The sequence below is a fragment of the Octopus bimaculoides genome, chromosome 20 (genome assembly GCF_046866305.1).
Source record: "Octopus bimaculoides isolate indiv1 chromosome 20, ASM4686630v1, whole genome shotgun sequence".
Classification (NCBI taxonomy): Eukaryota; Metazoa; Mollusca; class Cephalopoda; order Octopoda; family Octopodidae; genus Octopus; species Octopus bimaculoides.
The window spans coordinates 20,925,077-20,932,576 of record NC_142947.1 but is presented as its reverse complement, the minus strand read 5'-3'; positions in this window follow the sequence as shown (position 1 = coordinate 20,932,576).

The following is a 7,500-nucleotide window of genomic DNA, read 5'->3' as shown; positions in this document are numbered from 1 at the left end:
CATTATTTTTATTTTTTTTAGATCAGTTGTAATAATGTCTGAAACAATTGCTAAAAAGGCAAAACTGAAGAACTACAAAGAAGATTTTATCATGTTTGGTTTTGTATCCAGACTCAAAATCTATGTGTCTTGAATGTGATGCCATCATGACAAAACATTCCATGAAGAAACTTAAGGTGGAACAGTACCAGAAATTAAGGCATCTATTATCTGTTGGTAAAGGTAGGGAATATTTTGAGAATGAAAAGAAAATACAGCCAATCAAACTACCGAATTTTGTAAAGAAGATAAATATTGAAAAAGTAAAGACACTCAAACCAAGTTATTTGGTCTCTGAAATTATTGCCAAGCTTGCAACACCTCAGATTTATGGTGAGAAACTTTGTCAAGCCTGCTATGATAGCTTGTGCAAATGAGGTTCTGGGAAAAGATGCTGCATCTACTCTGAGTACAATCCCACTTTCAAATAGCACAATTACAAGAATACAGGATGAAATGTCTAATTTTGTTGAGGAGAAGATTGTGGAAATTCTCCAAAAGAAAAATGTTTCTATCCAGGTTGATGATAGCACAATTCATAACCAAGCTATTCTTGTGGTCTATGTCAGATTCATCCATGAAGATGATATAAGGGAAGAAATGTTATTCATTAAAAGTTTGTCTGAAACTACTAATGGAGAAGATATATTCAATGAAGTAATGCAGTATTTTAATGATAAATTGACTAATTTGATCAACATTGCATCAGATGGAGCCTTTCACTGGAAAAGTGAAAGGCTTTGTTTCTAGAATGAAATCAGTTGCTCCTCACATTTTTTATATACATTGCCTTATCCACAGACAGCATTTGGTTGCTAAGAATATTGGAGGACACATGGAAGAAACACTCAACACTGCCATACACGCAATTAACTTTGTCAAATCAAACTCAGTGAATAATAGATTTTTTAATGCAATTCTGTGAAGATGAAGATTTTAAAACCCTATTGCTTCACACAGAAGTAAGATGGTTGTCAAAAGGCCGGAGCCTTGGAAAACTAGTGATTTTGTGGGAACCATTAATCAACTTTCTCATGTTCAAGAGTCAGATGACTCATTACAACTCCAAGAAGCAAGCTGATACAGCTAAGAAAATTTTGGAAAGACTTTCTGAGTTTAAATCAAAAATATTCTACTTGAGTGATATTTTTAAAATAGTGAATCTGCTTAACTTAGAGCTGCAAGGTAGAAAATCAGATTTGGTCACCTGTTCTCAGAAGATAAAAAGGTATATGGGGAAATTAAAATTTTGTGAAAAACAGTTCGAAAAAAAAAATGAAATTTGGCATCATTTCAAAATTTTAACACCACTGTTCCTACATCAGAATGCATTGCTGTATGCACTTCCCATCTTGAAGGTCTTGATGTAGACTTTGAAAGGAGATACGATGATTTATTAAAGATGGATTATCCACTCTGGTTTGTAGACCTAGAAAATTATGAGCCAGGAGATGAAAATTTTGAGTTGGGTGAAATGTTGTGGGATTTGATTGTTTGTTTCCGCGGTGAACTTGGGTTGTCTGGGTAGGTTTCCTTTTTGTTTCCTTTTGTTGGTGATGCTGTTGGAAGTGTATGTCGCATAAGCTGTGCAATGTCAATTTCACTCTCCTTTTCGTTTTTGGACTTTTCGGAGGTGAGTTCACTGGTTCTTTCCTTTTCCCTCTGATCACCTCCATAAATGGTTCTTCCGCTTCTTCCGTGTATTTTTCATTTTCTAGGTCCGCCACATTGGCATTCTGCTCCTGTTGGCTTTCCTCGTTTTTACTTTCTCTCAGGGGACACTTTATTTTAATGTGTCCCTTCTCTCCGCGTTGACAGCAGATTGGTAGTCTTCCTTCCACCATCACTCTCAACCTTACGTCCTCCAGTAAAATCACCACTTGAGCGATTTCGTTCAGATCTTTTTGTCCGACCTGAGTGACCATTTATAGTCCGTATCCCCACAATTTACCTTCTTTGTTCTTGTAACCTTTAGAATTTGGGCGTTCTCTTCGGTTTCATGCAATACAGCTGCCACCAGCCACGCTTCTTGATTTCTGGTGGCACCCTGCCTATTCTCACTCTGGTGACCCTTTTGCCGCACTAGGTTGGCTGGAGTACCCATCTTTCTGTCTTCAGCGTTACAGTGGAGTGATTTATTGCCTCCTGTTCGTTGGCAAATCTCACCTCAACTGTGCCGTATTTTCTGCCTCTTGTATAGAATGTTGTCAAGTTCTTAATTTCTTTCAGACATTCTTCAATTGCTCCTCTTGTAGCTATCCCTATTTTCTTGATCGTTGTCGATAGTGTTCTGTACACCACTGTTCTTTTCTTGGTACTGGTTCTCACTTCTTCTGGAGGGGTCAGCTTTAAACTGGATCCCTCCTTCTGAATCAGCCTGTAGTATTCTTTCAGCTTCTTCTGTTCAATTTTAATTTCTCGCACTTCTAGTGAGTCTGTGGTTGTACCTTTCCCAGCTGCCGAAGCATAACTCACGGCATGTGTTGGAACTGGTTCACATTCCATTTTCTCTTTTTCTATTTTCAGTCACTTTACCCCAAAATGGGGAAGAAGACAAACACAAAATTTAACAGGCCCGCAGGCAAAACCAGCAACGGTATTCAAAACATTCAACAAAACATAGTTCACCTGCACGGGGAGAAACTTCAACAAAGATACAACAAAGTATAAAACGACTTAGGTCAACCGGAATCAAAAATGATTTAACACTAACAAAAATACCTAGCGGACTGACACTGCATGCTGTGTCTGTCCACTGATTTAACAGTAGTGGAACAGCCCACTTCTCACTTGGGGGTATCCGCCACAACACCTCCCTCATTTGAGATTTTTTCTTTCACTCAGAATTATAATTATTTTTTTCATTTCTTTTTCTTCCACACACAGAATTATTTTTCTATTCAGAATGCCGCAGGTAGTACCAGTCTACATTGTTTACCGGTAGCGCTACTAACACATAGCGGCCTGACTAAAATCTTTCACACACACTAATATTATTTTTCAATAGAATTTATATATGTTTCACTGTGTGTTGTTCAGTTCTTTGTTAGTGTTATCTGCCACTACGATTAGTTCAACTCCTCGTCGCCACGTATATGCCCCGCATTATGACGACGTAACTTCGTCGTCTGCGTGACTGGTCCGTACGGCGTACCTCGCTGACTGACACTGCTTGCTGTGTCTGTCCACTATTTATCAGTAGTGGAACAGCGCACTTCTCACTAAGGGGTGACCGACACAGCGCTTTTGCAGAAAATGAAGAACTAGTCTACACCATTGGATACAAACGAAGTCGCAGGGATTATATCAGAGTTTTCATTCTCATAGAGAGACGGCTGAACAAAGCCTAGGCGGTCTGTCACTCCCAGTTACTGGATGGCGGTTAACTCTACTGAATTCAGTTGCTCTTTAACAGGCTTTGTTTTTCGTCTTCAGATGTCCCATGAAAACAACCCACATTACCAAGTAGGTTTGATAGGGTTGCGGGTTTAGTTGCCACCGGCCAGACAATATATACGTAATACATACCTATATGATGCATACATACATACATACATACATACATACATGTAATTAGAGCGTTGGGCTCACGATGGTAAGGTTGTGGGTTCAATTTCTTGGACTGGCGTCACGTTGAGTTGTTGAGCAGAACGCTTCCCTTCACGTGAAATATATTCAGCTGAAGAGTTCTTATGATCCTAGTACTACAACAGACCTCTTTACCTCCAGCTGTCGCATCCTTCGTGTTCCGCGTTTTCTCAAGCACCTTGAACAATTACTGAAAGCATGGCACATGGCATATATGTACACACACACACACACACACACACACACACACACACACACACACACACACACACACACACACACACATACATATATGCAATTCGGTGACCAACAGTGTCTTCAAGATTAAAAGCAAAAAAAATTGTTTTAAACAAAAGTCAAATTGACGTAAACAGTGAAAATATTAGTTGGACGCTCTGTGAAAGTTCAGACGGGAAATTAAAAGTAAACATGACGTTTGTAGCCCGGCTTTTTGTCGGATAGCAGAATGAACTCCAGAGAAAAACATAACTCATATATATATATATATATATATATATATATATATATATATATATATATATATATATATATATATATATATATATATATATATATATGTATGTGTGTGTGTGTGTGTGTGTGTGTGTGTGTGTGTGTATTAATTACACACATACACTCTCACGCATGCATATTGTATATATTAACGACGGGATTCTTTTAGTTTCCCTCTACTAAATCCACTCACAAAGTTTTGATCGACCTGAAGCTATAGCTGAAGTCACCTGTCCGAGGTGCCACGTAGTGAGACTTATCCCCAAACCATGTGACTGGAAAGCAAATTCCTTATCACACAGCTACGCCTGGGCATATAAAATAAAAAAGAACATATACCCGCAGTGGGACTCGAACCCGCGAGCTTCAGCTTACCTCTGAACTTACCAGAAAAGTCTGAGCATGTAACCGACTGAGTTGTGGCTAGACAGTTCTAGTGAGGTTGTTCAACTGATAAGTTTACTCATACATACTCATGCATGCACACACAAACACACACACATACACACAAAGCCATACATACATACATACTTGCATGTATAAAAACATACATACAAAAAGCGAGGGACGGATAGACAGAGAAGGAGAGAGAGGGAGGGAGAGAGCGAGAGCGAGTGAGAGAGAGAGAGAGAGAGAGACAGAGAGAGAGAGAGATAGAGATAGAGAGAGAGAGAGAAAGCGTCAGACAGACGGATAAACAGACAGAATGTGTAAGAAAAAACAAATCCCCGAATTTTAATATCTTCTACAGCCTACACGCCGAATATTACATCATATTGTCTTTCCTAATATTAACGTTGAAGTCATTATGTAAAGCCGCTTGCTGTTTCGCTGTTCTCGACAGCTGTGTGTATGTGTGTGCGTGTGGTAGTTTGAAAGTTAATTTTTGTGAGAGGCTGGGTACGCCACTTTATTTCGATATATCACTGCACTGCATAAGTATGATTAAAAATGCGAGCAGTATTTCATTGTATATTTTTGGTTTATTTCTGAGGGAACACGTATGCGTATGTGTACTTACGTGTATGTGAGCATATATATATATATATATATATATATATATATATATATATATATATATATATATATATATATATCTGTGTGTATGGATGGATGCTTGTATGTCTGTGTATATCTATACATTCTTTTATTCTTTTACATGCTTCAGCCATTTGACTGCGGCCAGACTGAAGCACCACCTTGAAGTGGTTTTAGTCGAGCAAACGAAAAAAATCGACTCCGAGATTTATTCTTTGTAAGCCTAGTACTGATTCTATCGGTCACTTTTGCCGAACCGGTAGGCTACGAGGAGGTAAATACATCAACACCGGTTGTCAAGCGGTGATGAGGGGAGGGACAAACACAGATACAAAGACACACATAAACATATGTGCATATATACGACGGGCTTCTTTTCAGTTTCCGTCTACCAAATCCATTCACAGGGCTTTGGTCAGCCCGAGGCTATAGTAGAAGACTAGATGCCACAAAGTGGCGCTGAACCTGGAACCTTATGGTTGGGAAGCTAGCTTCTTATCACACAGCCACGCCTGCGCCATATATATATATGTAGTGAAACTACCTCCCGCCATTAGATACAAACTACTATCGCCATTACATACAATCTTCTCATTTAAATATAAATAAATGCGAGCGTAGTAGAGAACCCATTCCTTGTCCATCACGTGACTGATCATTATTCGAATCGGCAACTTCTTCGAACCGTTCCCGCCAGAACGCAAACTGACCAATCACGGCCCCTAGTAAGGTCACATGATGGAGAATATTTCTACCATCTGGTGAGCCAATAGTTTGTTATAAATAGCTTTAACTCGGCAGCCAAATTCGTCTCGGTCCAGTTTCTCTTTGAGAACTGTTCCGTGTACCACACGACAACAGCAGCAGCCAGCGACCACTTCAGCAGCTTCGTCCAGCCAACGATGACCTCCGCCGTCGCCACATCAGCAACAAGAGTCTACTACTACTATCCAGCATCATCATCATGACCAACACGATTCTACGATTACTACTAACCAGCAACAATCTCTACCAGCGTCAACACGATTTACTATGTACACCACACCAAACTCCGCGGCACATCTCTCTCTTCGATTCTGTTAGGTGACTTAGCTTCACCACAGTAAACAAACAGACAAGAGAACCACAGCCAGCGACGAACATCTGTATAACAAGAATCACGGCTAGGCATCGATGCCTCGACATCACAACTAGTGATCAGCTCTGCCAAACTCAGCCTCCCTCACTTTCACATACAGAACTTTTCCTATAGTGTACTAACGAACTGGTATAATTGCTCACGTGTCATTTACTGACTCTTTCTATCTGCTGTAATAACTCACACACATGTATCACTCACATACACACTTTTCTTTGTATGACGGCCTGTCTTTGATTATGTTCTTATATGTCGCATTCACACTCTCACACAGACATACATCTTTAACGCTACAATAAATATATCTGTTATTCATCTAATACGGTTGTGGTCTTTCATTACTGGTCATTTATGTTATCGTCGTATAACATTATGTATATACATCTTTGATATATATTTGTATGTTCGACCGTGTGACGCGTGTAAATAAAGGGAGTCCTCTGTTTTTCCATTCGTCGCCATTGCTCCTTTTATGAGTTCGCACGGTCGTTCCTTACATATATATATATATATATATATATATATATATATATATATGTACATGTGTGTGTGTGTATTCTTATTTGGGGAGCATCTCGTAGCACACACATAGAGCTATGGATAATAACCTGTGAGCATGGGATGAAAGACCCTTTTCGGTAGAAAAAGCGTTTTTCAACTCGTTATTATTACAGCTTTGTGTGTTTCTTCACACAAGGGTTAGCTGACATTTTCTAGAAAGTTCTTATGACATATATAAGATGTGTATGTATCTGTGCGTGTATCGATGTGCATGCAATCTTGTGCACGTTCTCCACATTCGCTCGACAACCGCTGATGGTTTGTTTACAACCCCGCAACTTGGCGGTCACGCATAAAGTGACCGGTAAAATAATTAAAAGAAAAGGTACTGGGGTGGATTTCTTCAGCTAAACCCTTTATAGTAGTGCTTCAACATGGCTGCAGTCCAATGCCTCAAACAAGTAAGAGATACATACATACACACACACATATATGTTAATATATATATATCTACAGGGTGCTGTGAAAAAAAACTGTCCTCTAAATTACGCAAAAATGAAAACAACACTGACATCTCATTTTAACAGATATATTTACCAAAATTATATAAAAATATCTTCAAATACTAAAGAGTAAATTTATTCAGTAAAATCGTCATTGGCTTCAACCACGGCCTCCAGATG